Raw genomic sequence first — 16,374 nt, forward strand, 5'->3', positions numbered from 1 at the left:
TTAGTGCCTTCCGTAGTTTGAATCTTTTATTTAGTTGGCAGTAGTGGCGCTCGCTGTATTGCAGTAGTTCGAGTAAGGAAGATTTTTGGTGAGGTAAGTGATTTGTGAAACGTATAGGTTAATGTTAGTCAGGGCCATTCTTTTGTAGGGAATTTTGAAAGTCAGATTGCGTTGCGCTAAAAATATTGTGTCAGTTTAAGCACAGTCGAGTATAATTGTTCAAAGGGGACGTTTCACATGCAATGCGTGGTTTTCATGAGGAACAAAAAGGCCGGAAATGAAGTTTAATATGATCTCTATTCCAATATTCTGTGCAGGTTCCGGAACTCTTGGAACCGAGGTGATGCAAATCGTTTTTTGATAAGGGTGTTATTACAGCAACAAAGGCAACTCTTATTGAATGCTGCAATACACTTCGAAGTGTCACGGGTGCGTTGCATTGTTTTTCAACAGAGTCGCCAACAACAAAATCACCGTTGTAATCAACTGGCACCATGATGTGTGAACTCTGCTTATATGCATGCGGAACATTATGAAAACGATGTTAAGTGTGTTATTATCTACATCTAAAACTACATGATTACTCTGCAATTCACTGGCAGGCAGAGTGTTCATTGAACCACCTTCACTTCCGAACAACGCGCAGAAAAAACGAACACTTAAATCTTTCTGTGCGAAATCTGATTTCTCTTATCAAATATGTACCATGCCGTCTCATGGCAATAGATTCTGAATATAAGAGACTCTCGTGTGCTCTTTAGAGACTATAAGGTTTACGGAAGAAAGTGGAACGGAAAATGTGGGACTGGGACGGGTGGCGGAGAGGGAAGGGAATGGGGTGGCTGGGGGACAAGGAAACAGGCGAAGCGAGTGACATCATTACAGCAAAACTACACAAAGCTTAGACATTCTACCATCTTATTTCTAAGTACCTGCAGAGTTTCAGTAGACGACTGTGCGACAACTACAAGACACACAGAAAAATTACACTCATCAGTGGAGAGAGAGCATGTGTCCACATAATACGTGCCGTTGTGTCGTTACAGAGTGCACGCGTTTCAGAACATGTAGTGAAATCATCCGATCCATATTGTCTCGTCGAATCAGTTCGCGCCTGCAGGTAGGCAATCCAAAAAACAGAGTTCAAAAGCAGAATGCGTTGTGCTTTCCTACAGCATCAATTTCATTAAATCGTACGGACATAACCGACGTCTGCCACTGCTCATGTCACAAAGGAGGCAATACTGACCACCTCCAGAAACTTGTGGAGATGCTCTGTCCACTGGTGTGTCTCCGTTCTCTAAACTTGTAGTTTTCGTGCTGTCGTCTTCTGAAAATCTCGAGGTACTTGTAAGTAACCACGTACGTCTCCAGCTAGAGGACAGTTGGGAGAACCTCACAAGTTTGAAAGTGGCGTGATTAGCATTTTGGTTTTACTGACCTTTCATGCGGTCTTTTAAGATGACTCCATGAGGTCCTTTAATTCCAGTTAATTGTTATTCTACTTTGCGACCATTGCTACATTTCTCTGTATTTTTCGGGTAACTTTGTGTAGGATTATTTATCTTCGCTATGAAGCTAGCTCGTAAAAATTTGGAATCATACTACATTTGACATTTGTTGTCTTTTATTGTGATCAAATTGGTTACTTAATCAGTTCTTATAAGAAAAGCTCTCTAGTTTATTCAGTGTTGTTCACTGCTTTTTCTCTTTCGCTTTTTTCGCTGGCTGTAATATCATATGCATTTTACTGTACTCCTTCAGGCACTAAGTCTCATGTACACTGTATTCTGAGTTGCATTTATTTTACTTTATATATATATATATATATATATATATATATATATATATATATATATATATATATATATTCAGAGATTAGGTTCTCCAAACTGTTGTGGGTTGATACGTATTGGCACTGCATTTGAGCATCTCTTCTGGTAGACACAGTTCCCGTTTACTAACCGCACATTTAATGTGATAAAATGTGTCTACCATACGCGCATAATGAAGTATTTGGCTGAGTATAATGAATATCTCTTGCTTCCAGACAGTATTCTGCAGCGGAGTTGCGCTCTGATTTGAAATTTTTTGCCATATGAAACTGTGTGCCTGCCAGGGTCTCAAACAAGGAAACTTTGACTTTCTTAGGCAAGATCCAAGACTGGCTCTTTCACGGAGCCAGTTCCTTCCTATCAATCAAATTTTCAGATTATCTTAGTCACACTTTTTACTGAATAGCTTCATTAAGCATTTCAATTAGAAACCATTTTCTAAGTATCATTAGTACAAGAAATGTTTACATGGAGTCCGTAATGGTAACCATTTGTTCTACTACTGATACTGCGTACGTTTTCCATTCAGCCTTTGGAAATTATGTCAAATCTAAAGCTGTAATGAAGGTATTCAATAAAGAGCGTGGCAAAGACAATCTGAGCGCGCAGTTGGCCTTGCGGTCTAACGCACGGCTTTCCGGGCGGGAAGGAGCGCCGGTCACCGGCACGAATCCGCCCGTCGGATTTGTGTCGAGGTCCGATGAACCGGCCAGTCTCTGGATGGTTTCTAGGTGGTTTTCCATCTGCCTCGGCGAATGCGGGCTGGTTTCCCTTATTCCGCCTCAGTTACACTATGTCGGCGATTGCTGCGCTAAGAAGTTCTCCACTTACGCATACACCACCATTACTCTACCACGCAAACATAGGGGTTCCACTCGTCTGGTGTGAGACGTTCCCTGGGCGGTCCACCGGGGACCGAACCACACAATAACTCTGGCTTCGGTATGGAGCGGCAGAGGGGTGAAGTGGACTGCGGTAGTCGTCGTGGGGTTGTGGACCACTGTGGCTGCGGCGGGGACGGAGCCTCTCCGTCGTTTCTAGGTCCCTTGTTAACATACAATACATACATACAAGACAATCTGAAATTTTGAGTGCAGTGTGGCCGCTACGTCTCACACCGCATTTTTGCGGATTATTAACTTTCTGTTACTTTGTAGCATACATAGTAGTTGCAATGTATACGATACGGATCTAGCACTCTTGTAACAAAGGATATCGCGGAGAAATGGATTAGCCACAATCTAGGGGTTGTGTGTAATTTGTTTTATTTGGATAACACTGATAGATTTACAAACCAAAACTGACAACGATGCATCACAGGCAGTTGCTATACGACGAATGGCAGTAGGCATTTTGCGATAAGGTAGCGTAACTAAATCAAGACACGAATTTGCAAACAAGTTCTACTAAAGGAAGTAACAGTATTTGGTTTTTCTATTTATTTTTCTTGACGACGTTATTATGCGTCTTGATTAATGTGGTGAAGTGGTTGCAAATGATGAAATACTGGGTAGCTGGAGTGAACGTGTCATCAGTGTGAGTATTAACGGAGAAAGGTCATTATCATAACATTGATGACGGCAATTCATACGAAAGGTCACTGCCAAGTTCTCCGCTTCGAAATCCTGGTCTATTAGTACAGTTAGTTATGAGAATGCTAGAATTATTAATGGCAGAATGGTTATATTTTAGAGTCTACGACTGTTTCCATGTGTGAGGCAGTGCAGCACCTATAATGACACCGGACGATATTGACAGCAATTGAAGCATGAATGAAGAGCATAGCTTTTACCTCAGACGAAAGGCAGAAATATTTGAAATTACCTAGAGGTAGAAACAATGTTCCGGTTTACTTGAAAAAGTCCGGAGGACGATGCTTATGATTTAAATGGCCCAGTTGCTTTTCTTTGCGAACTGAACTAATATAAAGCTGTCGGGTTTACAGCCGAGTGAGTTCGTCGAAAAGTAGCACTACTTCGGCGAACGCACTCAGCTGGAAACCCGAGAGATTTATGTTATTTATGAATTAGGCTGCTTTTCATCTTTTCATCTATATCGCAAAGCCAATTACGATGAATTTAATGCTGAAGTACTCAAGTACTAGTAATGACGTTGGGATCCAGCACAGAAAAAAGGCATTACTAATACCGTCCCTTACGCACCATTGAAATGAAAATGTATTCATGTAGGAGCAGAATACAAAGCGAGATTATCGCTCGAGATTCTGACAGCCACTTTTCATGTTAGGAGCGGCGAATTTCTGGTAGCCGCCTTTTTAGAGTATTGAGCGTCTACGTAAAGTCGTCATGGTAACCGAATAAACACGCTACCGCTTTACAAATTTGATCATTTCGGGCCTCGCCAGAGAGCCGCATATGTCTGAATGTTGATAGTGTACAAATATTCTTTATTTATTTCAGCTCTGGTCCATTAACTACGACAATAAGCCCACTCATAAGACGCAGTATGTGGAAGGAACCAAATCATAATTCAACAATCAACCATTAATCGCCAGATTCGGGAATAACGATGATGTGAAGAAGTTCAAGTAACGGAAAGTTTCTGAACAGAAAGGGATAAAACGGCTGTTCACAGAAAAAGAACTTCAACACTATAAATAGTAATATGATTATGCTTAGATATATAATAAAAGTAATCTCTATTGCTTAATGCAAAACTTCAACATTATCCGTTTCTAAGACGAACACTTTTTTGAGAAAGTGGCCAACTGATTTTAATTCTGTGAATGCTTTGGAATATTACTAAAAAAAAAATGTCACATCGCACTTAATAGGGAAAGCACTAGCACGATCGTGCATGTCAGATTTTGTTTAACCTTAATTGTCCTCTAGCATACTGAAACATATTTAGCATTATGAAGGACATTAATGAATGTTATTACTTTACTTTTATTTGAGAGAAATGCTAGCGAAATTTAACACAGTTTACAACTCAGGTTATATGGCACAAAAAAGTACCAATCACAACAAATTTATAACTTTTGCAATACAAAGAAAGGGTGCAGCCTGCTTCGCTTTTGGAGAGAAATCAACCCTTTCCTTTCGCAATATTGAGGTACAGGTTACATTTTATGCACTTTTAGTTGTGCTGTTGCATGTAGATGCTTTTATGGAAATGTACTCTACACAGAATCCATAAGCTGACAACTGAAAAACCTGCGCACTTCAGTAAACACTAACGAAACAACGCTCAAATCATAATCTTCTAGAACTGGCGCGTGCAACCAGCGCACCGCGTGCCGCCCAGTGCAAGTACTAATGCGTCCCAAGAAGTAAGCATCCATCACTTGATCGTAAAAAAAACATCCATAAAATTACGCTTGTGTAGAATTGTGCTAAACAGAATATCTTCAGTCTGAAGATCCCGCCAGCCACACAATGCTATACTGTCATTGGTACATCCAGTTCTTTTTTTTTCTCTCAGCGGTTCTTGTTGCTCTTAAGTATGTTTCGTGCGGCCCAAAGGCACTCGTCTTCTGCCAATGTGGCCATGTAAGCTAAAGAGTTGAACATCCCTTTTCCAAAAAGAGAGCAATCCGACCTTCTGTTAAGCCTTCATATAAAAAACCTAATATGCATCAAAGCTATCTCATAGAAAATAAATAAAAAGCGGTGTGAGAGAGAACACAGTACCGTATTCATAAAAGGCTAAAGTTATATTGTACGCAATTGTCAGTACAAATTCAACGAAACGTTACTTGGCACAGACATTATTTACTAATAATTGTCGACAGTACAACAATATAAACCCCTTTAAAAACAACTATCCCCAGCAAATGGTCAAAACAGCTCACTTCAGCCTAATTACGAGCTACTGACCTGGGGACGGCGAGGTGGTTTCGTCTTGACAAAACTCAATTACATGTGCCGTAAATAATTGGCTACGTGTGGTAGCCATAACAAGAGAAATATGCAGCGCAGAAGGTGCAGGTCAGTTGGAAGCAAGGAAAGAGATTCAGCACGGCAGAAAAAAAAGAAAAATAGTACCGCACGATATTGTAGGTTCCGGGTGGAAAGAGTTGTTAAGAATGCAGTACTTCATGGATCTGAAACTACAATAACTGGTGGTAGTCCTGACATCAAAGGATCGAAAACTTTGAAGATGATCCTAGAACCAAAAAGTGAAAAAGAAATTTGAGTTATAAAGAAGTGAAATGAAATCCATCACGTTGCAGAAAAATTTACAGACACAATCAATGGTTATAATTTTCTGATCACTTACCGATAAAATCCACAACAGTTTCATTAAGAAAATTTTCGATATAACTTTATCAATGAAAAACCGAAACAACTTACTATAAGAACTTTATAAGGACTTACAGTGTACCTGAAGAAATCATTAAAGATAGTACTACATCCACGTTCATAATCTGCAGTTACCTGACTAGACCAATGGACAAGCTACAGAATGGACAGAAGAATAGTAGTAGAAATAATGTGATTGGATCAATAGGTATTGAGAGGACACTAAGAAAACAAGTTCAAACGAGATCCTAAGTTAGAAAGTCGGATAAAATGGTAAAACGTAAATGACGAAAACATCAATGTATACGCTATGTCGGATGAGTTTAAAGTAACAAGTGAAGATACGAAACACACCGGACCAACAAGCAGGAGGACAAATTAGCACCGTTGAAGCCAGTTACCAAATGGTTCAAATGGCTCTGAGCACTGTGGGACTTAACGCCTGAGGTCATCAGTTCCCTACAACTTCGAAATACTTAAATCTAACTAAGGACATCACAGACATCCATGCCCGAGGCAGGATTCGAACCTGACACCGTAGCGAAAGCCAGTTGCCAGAAGACCTCATATTACCACCAGGGGGAGCGAAATTATGGACTTCATTCCCTGTTTCACAAAATTTTTTTGCTTGATGTGACTTCTATGTTGTAAAAGAAGAGCAAAAGTGTTAATTCTGATAGCTATACTTATGTTAATGTTGACAACCGTTAAAAGTGTTTCATTCTTAATTTGCTATCACAACCGTATAAAAAGTCGTTTGTTATCACAGCCATATGAAACAGAAATAACAAAGATCATTAAATATAACAATTCTCTACTTTCTGAGAATACGGTTCTGAGAAGACAGTGTTCTCATTACTGTCCAAGATATTTAACTGTTAAAAGTGACATTGTCAGTTACTGTGTTTGTATGATATAAATTATTTTGAAAAGAAAAGTCAGCAACTTTCCTTCCGATTTTGACTACTTCCGTCAGAGTAAAATGGAGAATTGGTTTTTCGGTTAACGTACGGCGTTATTTTGTCACAGCTTATCATGTATAAAAAAAATTAGTAAACCATCTCATCTATGAGCTAGGACGTACATTATTATACGTATGTTGCCAGTAGCAAGAATTTTTCATTGTTTGTTTTCTGTATAAGTGCGTTAGCCTTTGATTATCTCACTGATCTGACCATGATATATCACCTGATGTAGAGAGACAAGAGATTTTTGAAATACATGACAGATTACTTACGCTCCTGTCACGGGAGGTGACCTCATAAATCAGTCGCTAAATACTTCGTAAAATGTCGAGAAGAGAGACTCAAAATTATCATTTACACGTTGGTGTTTGGTGTACGGTGAGATAACATGTGGCTATGCTCAGGAAAAGAACATTCTCTATTCCTTCTCAAGTCCCTCTTACCGAGCGAGGTGCCGCGTTGGTTAGCACTGTGGACTCGCATTCGGGAGGACGACGGTTCAAACCCGCTTCGGGCCGTCCTGATGTAGGTTTCCCTAAATCGTTTCCAGGAAATGCTGTATGGTTCCTTTGAAAGGGCACTACAGATTTCCTTCCCCATCCTTCGCTCATCCAATGACACCGATGGCCTCGCTGTTTCCTCCCCTCCCCCAAATGAACCAACCAAGTCCTCCTCATTTTCTTACTTGCTCCATTGCCCGCCCGTCAGTAAAAAGTGTTATATTAATGCGTCTTATAATCTTCATGTACTGCTACAGTGATGTAGTACGATAGAAAACAAACTTCCAGTCTGTGACGTCGTAACATAAAGTACGTCTCATTTCTCAAAACAACGTAGGTGTAATAAATTAATTATAGAATGTGCTATACTAAAGTGCAAAATTCAGTGAAACTGTAATTACTTCATCCATGCTTCATGTTTTCCTTTACTCACAACTGTGATTGTTATCTCTTCTTTAGTAACAACTACTTGCATTTTCTAAGAAATTGTATTCGGAATGGGGACAACAAACCACAGGAAATATGTATGGTGTGACACTCGATATACACGGTGTCCCTGCTATCTTGTCCACCCAAAATATCTCTGGAACAATAACAGCTATTGGGAAACGACTTTCTCCGGTATCAATGTAGGGCTGGAGCCCACGAATGAAACATTCTAAAACGAAAGCATATGTATTTTTAACACAAATTTATGTTTTTTTTAAATCGACCTCCAATATTTTTTCTTCAGCAATCCATAGCATGACAAAGCACATACACAATGGCGTTGATTGCATCGAAATATTCCCATTACATCCCGAGATATTGAGACGCGAAGTTGACGCTTGAAACACCCGACATGCGCTGCTAGCGCACGTCCTGAGGCTCAGGCGTGAACCCCATGCTGCCCGTAATCGCGATGTGATTGACATGTGTAATCACACCTCCATACTTATCAAGAGGTCCGAAACGAATATTACGGTCTGCTGCCATCAACTCTCATAAGCACATAATGGTTTCCCTCTTGCACGTTTTACGTATCTGTGTACACAATATGAACCAGTACCGATCGGTGTACACCCGTCAGGTTGTCTTATTTATCCTGCACACCCAAAATAAGGTTTATCTAATGCGTTATATGACCCATTGTGTCTGTCGCGAAGGGCCTGGCTCTACCTAGTCAAGGGTCCAACGTAGTTCCCACTACTGCCACAGTTACCACTTCGCCTTGTTTATGATTTGCGACCCATGCAAACTCCTGTAATCCACCACCCTCCGAGCATCCCATTTGTTGTTGCTTTGGCGTGCAGTACACCGCTTGCCAGTGTAGTCGTGCATCAGAGTAATCTAGTGACGGCACGGAGGTAGTACACATTGTGAATAAACGTTGTGTTGTGGAACTTATACTGTACAGTATAATGTACACACATGAACATATGGTAGAAATGCTGCTGATCTATGGAGAATGTACGTTGACCTGAAATACGTTATGAGATTGATTGTTTGTTGATAGTAGTGTTAGCGAACATTATGATTATTAAGTTAATATGTCTGTTTTCTACCCTACTCTACATAACTGTACTGTACCCTGTTGTAGGTGGACGAAATGGTGTTCAGGGAGAACGACTGTACAGAAGACGATTCCCTGACAAGCCATCGCCTTCGCGTCGGATGTTTGGTCGTCTCACATCTCGTCTACGTGAAACGGGAAACTTAAATGCAAGACCTCGACATCGTCCTAGAACACGCAGAGATGAACGTCCTGAGGTTGCTGTGCTCGCTACCATAGCTGTGAATCCTCAAATCAGCACACGTCAAATTGAACGTGAAGTTGGTGTGTCGAAATCAAGTGCACAGCGTATTCTTAAACGTCACAAATTTCATCCTTACCATGTTCATTTACACCAGGATCTTCATGGGAATGACTTCCGCAATAGGGTAACATTTTGTCGGTGGGCTCAGCAAAAACTTCTGACTAATCCAATTTTTTTTTGCAGATGTTCTCTTTACAGACGAGGCATCATTCTCCAACAAAGGAATTGCCAATATGAGGAATATGCATTATTGGTCCGCAGACAATCCAAAATGGCTCCGTCAGGTAGAGCATCAACGTCCGTAGAAAGTTAATGTTTGGTGTGGGATTATTGGAGATACCATTATCGGACCTTTCTTTATAAATGGCATCCAAAATGGCAGACAATACTCCAGATTTATACGATACAATCTTCCTGTTCTCTTGGACACCGTACCTCTGAACCGGAGAATGGTCATGTGGTATCAGCGTGACATGCCCTGCACATAACGCTTTGCGAGCACGACGACTTTTGAACCGTAAGTTCCCTGGTAGGTGGATTGGACGAGGTGGCCCAGTTAGGTGGCCTGCCCGATCTCCGGACCTTACACCGCTGGATTATTTTCTTTGGGGAGCAGTGAAGGATGCTGTTTACCAACAGCCGGCCGCGGTGGTCTCGCGGTTCTAGGCGCGCAGTCCGGAACCGCGCGACTGCTACGGTCGCAGGTTCGAATCCTGCCTCGGGCATGGATGTGAGTGATGTCCTTAGGCTAGTTAGGTTTAAGTAGTTCTAAGTTCTAGGGGACTGATGACCACAGCTGTTAAGTCCCATAGTGCTCAGAGCCATTTGAACCATTTTTTTTGTTTACCAACATGAACCAACAACACCAGTGGACATGAAGCAACGCATTATTGATGCTTGTACTGACATCAAAGAGGAAACGGTAGCACGAAGTAGGGCATCCTTTAACCGCAGAGTGACCCTATGTATGCAAGCCAATGGGCATCACTTTGAGCATGAGATGTGAACGCTATGTTTAGTATGTAGTACTGGTATCACAGTGGAAGTTTCTACAAAGGGCCATTTTACCCAGTGATGCTAAGAAACATTTGTTTGCAACAATTTGTCATTTAACGTATTAGATAAACATAACATTGATAATTATGTGATAATAAAACTAATTGGTTAAACTTGTTTACTTTCTTCTTCTACGTCCTACCTGAACTTCCCAAATCAAAACATTTTTACCTAAACAACGGTAAAACTTTTAGTCCACTTGCTCGTTTCACTAAAACCACCAACATGAATTTTACTATTACGAGTGAATGACTAACTGTCACGTGCGCTAGATCTACAGTAAAGTAAAGTTTTAACGTTGAACGGCATTACCTTTTTAGTAACGGATTAACGATAAGCGAAGTTAACTTTGTGACTAACGTAGCGGTACACAGATATGTTACAGAACCGCATCACCCCTACCCTATGGGATAAATACCTGCTGGAATGTACGACGTTAATGCAGGATGGCAGCAGACAGTATTATTCGTTTCGGACCTCTTGATAAGTATGGAAGTGTGATTACGCATGTTAATCACATCGCGATTACGGGCAGCGTGGGGTTCACGCCTGAGCCTCAGGACGTGCGCTAGCAGCGCATGTCGGGTGTTTCAAGCGTCAACTTCGCGTCTTAATATCTCGGGATATAATTGGAATATTACGATGCAATCAACGCCATTGTGTATGTTGTGTATGTGCTTTGTCATGCTATGGATTGCTGAAGAAAAAATATAGGAAGTCCATTTACAAAAAACATAAGTTTGTGTTGAAAAACACATATGCTTTCGTTTTAGAATGTTTCCAAATATGTACATTCATGGGCCCCAGCCCTACATTGATACCGGTGAAAGTCGTTTTCCAATAGCTGTTATTGTTCCAGAGATATTTTGGGTGAAGAAGATAGCTGGGACACCCTGTATTCTGTTTACTGCCACAATGATGCCATTGGAGATGCATCCCGTTTTCGGACAGAACAAGCGGAAGACATGGGATCAATAGTAGCAGCATGAGGCCAACCCATTTTCTGCAGCCGTACTCAACTGGTGTTTAATTAATTGAAGATACATCATTCCACGAAGTTACGCCACGTTAATGTCGAAACATTAGTAGCTAATATCATTGCGAAGGTCTGAAAAATCTTCATTTACTGTTTGTAATTTTTCAGTGCTAAACAATGAATGGTTCAAATGGCTCTGAGCACTATGGGACTTAACTGCTGTGGTCATTAGTCCCTTAGAACTTAGCACTACTTAAACCTAACTAACCTAAGGACATCACACACGTCCATGCCCGAGGCAGGATTCGAACCTGCGACCGTAACAGCCGCGTGGTTCCGAACTGAAGCGCGTAGAACCGCTCGACCACTGCGGCCGGTTTGAAAACAATGAACCAGATTTTTCTTATGTATCGTAATCGCAATGTGACACCGATATAACAATGCACGAGCATGTTATACTTCAAATTAATAACGTTAGATTCAACCTGAAACTAATAATAAATAATAAAATTTGAAAAATTTAGAAACATACAGTAGTTATAAAAAAGCAGGTGTCATCGAATGAGGAGTATGTTCCATCACGAAATCTACACCTTATCTCTTACATTAATGAAATATTGTTGGAGTTGCAATTATCTTAGAACTGACAGACGTTTCTCTTCGTATCTTTCATCTTTCACTGATAATTTTACACTGCAGAAATTACTTGACACGTCAGCAGTGTTAATGTAGACGTTTGTATGTTACTTTATTTCTCCTTTGGCACCACTGGGTTGACTTGTACTACTGTGCAAGATCTTTGATAATGAACATTCTTAAAAAATCATGTGCTGCATTTAAAATTCTTATTACCAAAACTTACTATTCAGGTGTATAACCCATCGTCAGTGACACATTATGTAAACCTGTACAGGTTGTCATGGGTGTATGCACAGGTGTTGTGATCATTGGTAACTTAACTGTACCCACATCAGTATGGTAGTTCTTTTTTCTCTGGGTGTAATAGTCTTTCTGCAAACATAATTTAGTACCTGATATTACCTGCGCTGTTGTAACTGCACCACAAAGTACAGGCTTAGTGTTTCGCCTCCGGGGGCGCACAGTTTAACACATGGCCTTCTTTAATGACTTGCTCTTTCCACATGTACAGGGAGGTACTAATTAGTCAACATACTGCTCATAATAACTATGATTATTAAACTGCAAATGAAGTAAAAACCGACGTTAACGTTTTCAGTACACTGTTCCCAGTTACCAAGAAACACATCGACAATTATGATGGTTATAACCTGTATAAGAATATGCATGTAAGTTCCGAATTCTTTGTGATGTTCAGCTCGCAGTTCATCTCACAGTACACCCGCTGTCGTCGTCGTCATAGCTACATTTCTTGATCACATTCCATGTAACTCTCATGTAATGTAAATATGCTGTACATCGGAATACAAGCGTGGCCAAGGAAGTTTTTAAATACAGCTTATGGTGTTTAGAAGATTTCCTTCAACAAATATTTACAAGCTACAAAGCAACAAGTAATCAGTATTGTTACGGGAACTTTGAATTCCTACTTGACTCTGCAAGTTTAGAATTTCCTTTGGGTTGAAGATGTTTTCTACATTTTTATTTTACGTGGCGCTTTTGATTCACGTGTCGCAGATCACCAGGATGGAGCAATGGGTTACGAAAGCTGCGGGTAAATAACATGCAGGCTGCATATGATTTCATTGGTAGGAAGACCCTAAGTAACAGGGTCAGTCATCTCATTGGAAAATGTCTTCTTCCTTCGGACATAGTGGTTCCCTTTCCTAGAGGAGTTTGAGGGCTGTGCCTTAATTGTTTCTGCTGTAATACATGGATTTATAGTGAGGTCTCACTTTTATGTTACTTGATGAAGTGAGAAATAAGGGGATGAAACTGGCACAAAGTTTACTCCTCTCGAATGGCAACAAGGGCATCACATAACTGACACATCCATAGCCGATGAATGGATCACCATCAGCAACCTCACAAGTCTTCAACGCGAAAAACGTTGTCGACCAGGGCAATAACTATACAAGGGCAAACGAGTCAATGCCCCGGACCTCTCGAGTATGATGTAGTTGGCTGCTACCAGAAACAAATCGTACACTGTCTTCTGAAATCTACGGAAAAAGCTACTCCAGTCAGCCACTAATACGAGAGTCATTCCAGAGTGAACGATTAATACTTACAGCATCAGATTACCGGGTACACAGCGGTGTATGATGTCATGTGCAAATAATAACCACCATAAATTATTTCTCAGATAAATGAAACAAGGCACGAAACAATGGCGAATCTATAGTCAGGCCTTTTGCATACAGTACCGTTTCATTATTTTAGTTAGCAGTGAGAAGAAATAATATATTACCACCGTGAATTTGAGCAACCTCTTCTGATTCGTACTAGGGAGACGAGAAGAGAATGCAACGTGAGAGCAGTGCACTGGAAGTTAGGACAGGAATTATTTGATACGAAAACGATAAAGCAGATCCGATATATTTAATTATACGTCAGCACACACAACAGTTTCAAATCGTAGTGCATTCCGTTTATAGGACGCCAATGATTTAAAAGACAAATTAATTTTCTGGCAATAATCACCATAACGACTGAATTCGTTTGTAACGCGTTAGAAATTATTTGAAAACTCCATTATCTCTTGCTCGCTGGAAAACGTGTTATAGAACATCATGGTGCTTCATTCGACTTATCAACAGGATCCACATGAGCAAACACAGGAAGATTAGGTTTTAACGTCCCATCGAGGTTGAAGACATTAAAGACGGAGGATGAGCTCAGATTGTTTCAAGAGTGGAGAAGTAAATTGACCGTACCCTTCCAAAGCAACCTCACCGGTAGTTTTCTGGAGCGATTATGGAAATCATGTAAAATCTAAATCTGGAATCTCGGATTTGGATTTAAACCCCCATCCACCTGTATGTGAGTCCAGTGTGCGAACCACTGCACCACGTCCCGCAGTATGAACGAATAATGGGAGCGCTTGACAAGGAAACTTCGCAAGAGAATGTAATATTCCAATTTGACTGCAATTGCAAGATTTTTAAAATCCTTGCTTCTCCACACAAAAAACCTCAGAAAGTCTTTGATGACACTCTGGATGACTGGTTTGCGAAATCAGATAACCAAGAATACAAATCCGTGCTTCCTCAGACAATCCTTGATGAACAACGTGGATGACTGGTTTGAAAAATATCTGAATGTAAGTGCAGTGTTGCCAAAAGAATAGTATTAGAACAAAGAATAAAATTTCCGAGCTGTCTGGAACGACGTCCAAGCGTAGCACCCTTTCCTGGTATGCAGTGATTGCGTAACGAGTATAAACACGCGGGGGCGTTGAAACACAAACAAGCAATGAGGACATTGCTAGAGTATGGGATGGAGAGAGTGTCAGGAACTCCTCATTCTGCACCATTACATCACTGCAAAGGGGTGTAACGATATTCTGTTAACGGTGCAGTGTGGAATAACTACACCTAAAGACTACGCAAGTATGCCATTCAGGCTCCAAACGTTGCGTAATAGAACCCTCTGAAGTTCTGAAACTAAACATTAGTCCAGCAGATAATGCTGAGAGACGCGAAAAACCAGTGCACATTTGGTCACCCATATGGGGGAGTTACATCACTGACCACAATATAACTCTCGTCTTCCTTCCACTCAGGGCTTAGATTCTGCTCACTCTGTCTGCATCACTAATACCGAAATTTGTAAGTTGGAGGATGACCTGTTGACATATAAGGATGTGTTGTTACCTGCTGCCAGTTTGGAGTCTAGTTTTATGGGTCCGTATCTATTCATCTGTGGGACGGAACTCCAGTTCTGCGGGTTGCCATTCCTGCCAGTCACAATGATGACTGGCTGAAGATGAGGGCCAGGCAGATCTTCTGTGGTTGAAGAAATAATCTGTCCAACTACAAGCTATTCGACTTGGGAGCAGGGCTCTTGGTGCCGCCAAGCATTGGCAGCTCGTGTACCGTTACGCCCTGTACGCCAGAACCGCCCCTTTGGCTGTCCTCCATGTCGCTGTTGGGACTTCAGCCTTCTTGCCATCATGATAACTGCCTCATCATGAGTATGCAGATTTTTGAGGGCAGACGTAAGTGAAATTACGCTCAGCGAGAGGGCTGATGCTACTATTACTGCAGTCACGGTCGGCTGTGGGGACACGTCTACTGTCTGACCACGCCCAAAAACAGGAACTGTGATTGCTGAGTCCATGATGGGCGCTGACGTGCCACTCAGCACATTCCTGTGACATGAACACAACACAGCTTCTATCAGGCCGTACCTAGGAGGAGATCGAATCACTGTAAGACTCTCAAAGCTGTCCCATTGACGCCTTGGTCGCGTCTCAGATCCTCACCACTTCCTCTCCACCGACCGTCCTCAAACCCTGAATCCGTCCATATGCATCCAAAGAAAGGGTATTTAACAGCTGTATTTTTGGTGCCGCATATTGGCAGAACTCAGTTTTTTGTTGATAAAAAAGCTTACCTTCCCACTGCTATCGTTGCCCCGCGTTTTTACTGCACTTCACACGTTCCTTAAGCGTTTGCTTGTTCGATCGGAATTATTTATGCTTGTTTCGTCAGTCGTTTAATGAATTTGCATATCAACTTTTACCCTCTACAGGTCCCTCTAGTACCATGTAACGTATTCCTTAACGTCTTATCAGACCTTCTGCCATCATGTCCCTTCTTCTTGTCAGTGTTTTCTATAAATGATCATTTCCTCGCCAATTCTCCGGAGAGCTTTCCATTCCTTATCTTATCAATACACCTAATTTTCATCATTTCTCCGCCGTAGACCTAAACTGTGAAGGCTAATAAAGAATATGAAAATGAACAAGAACTCTCTGATACGTATTCATGATCATATCATTTTTATTCACCGAAAATCAATTGTATCCTGAGAGGTATTACAGCGATTTCTGAAATGA

Source organism: Schistocerca cancellata, chromosome 2, assembly GCF_023864275.1.
Source record: "Schistocerca cancellata isolate TAMUIC-IGC-003103 chromosome 2, iqSchCanc2.1, whole genome shotgun sequence".
In the NCBI taxonomy this organism is placed as follows: Eukaryota; Metazoa; Arthropoda; class Insecta; order Orthoptera; family Acrididae; genus Schistocerca; species Schistocerca cancellata.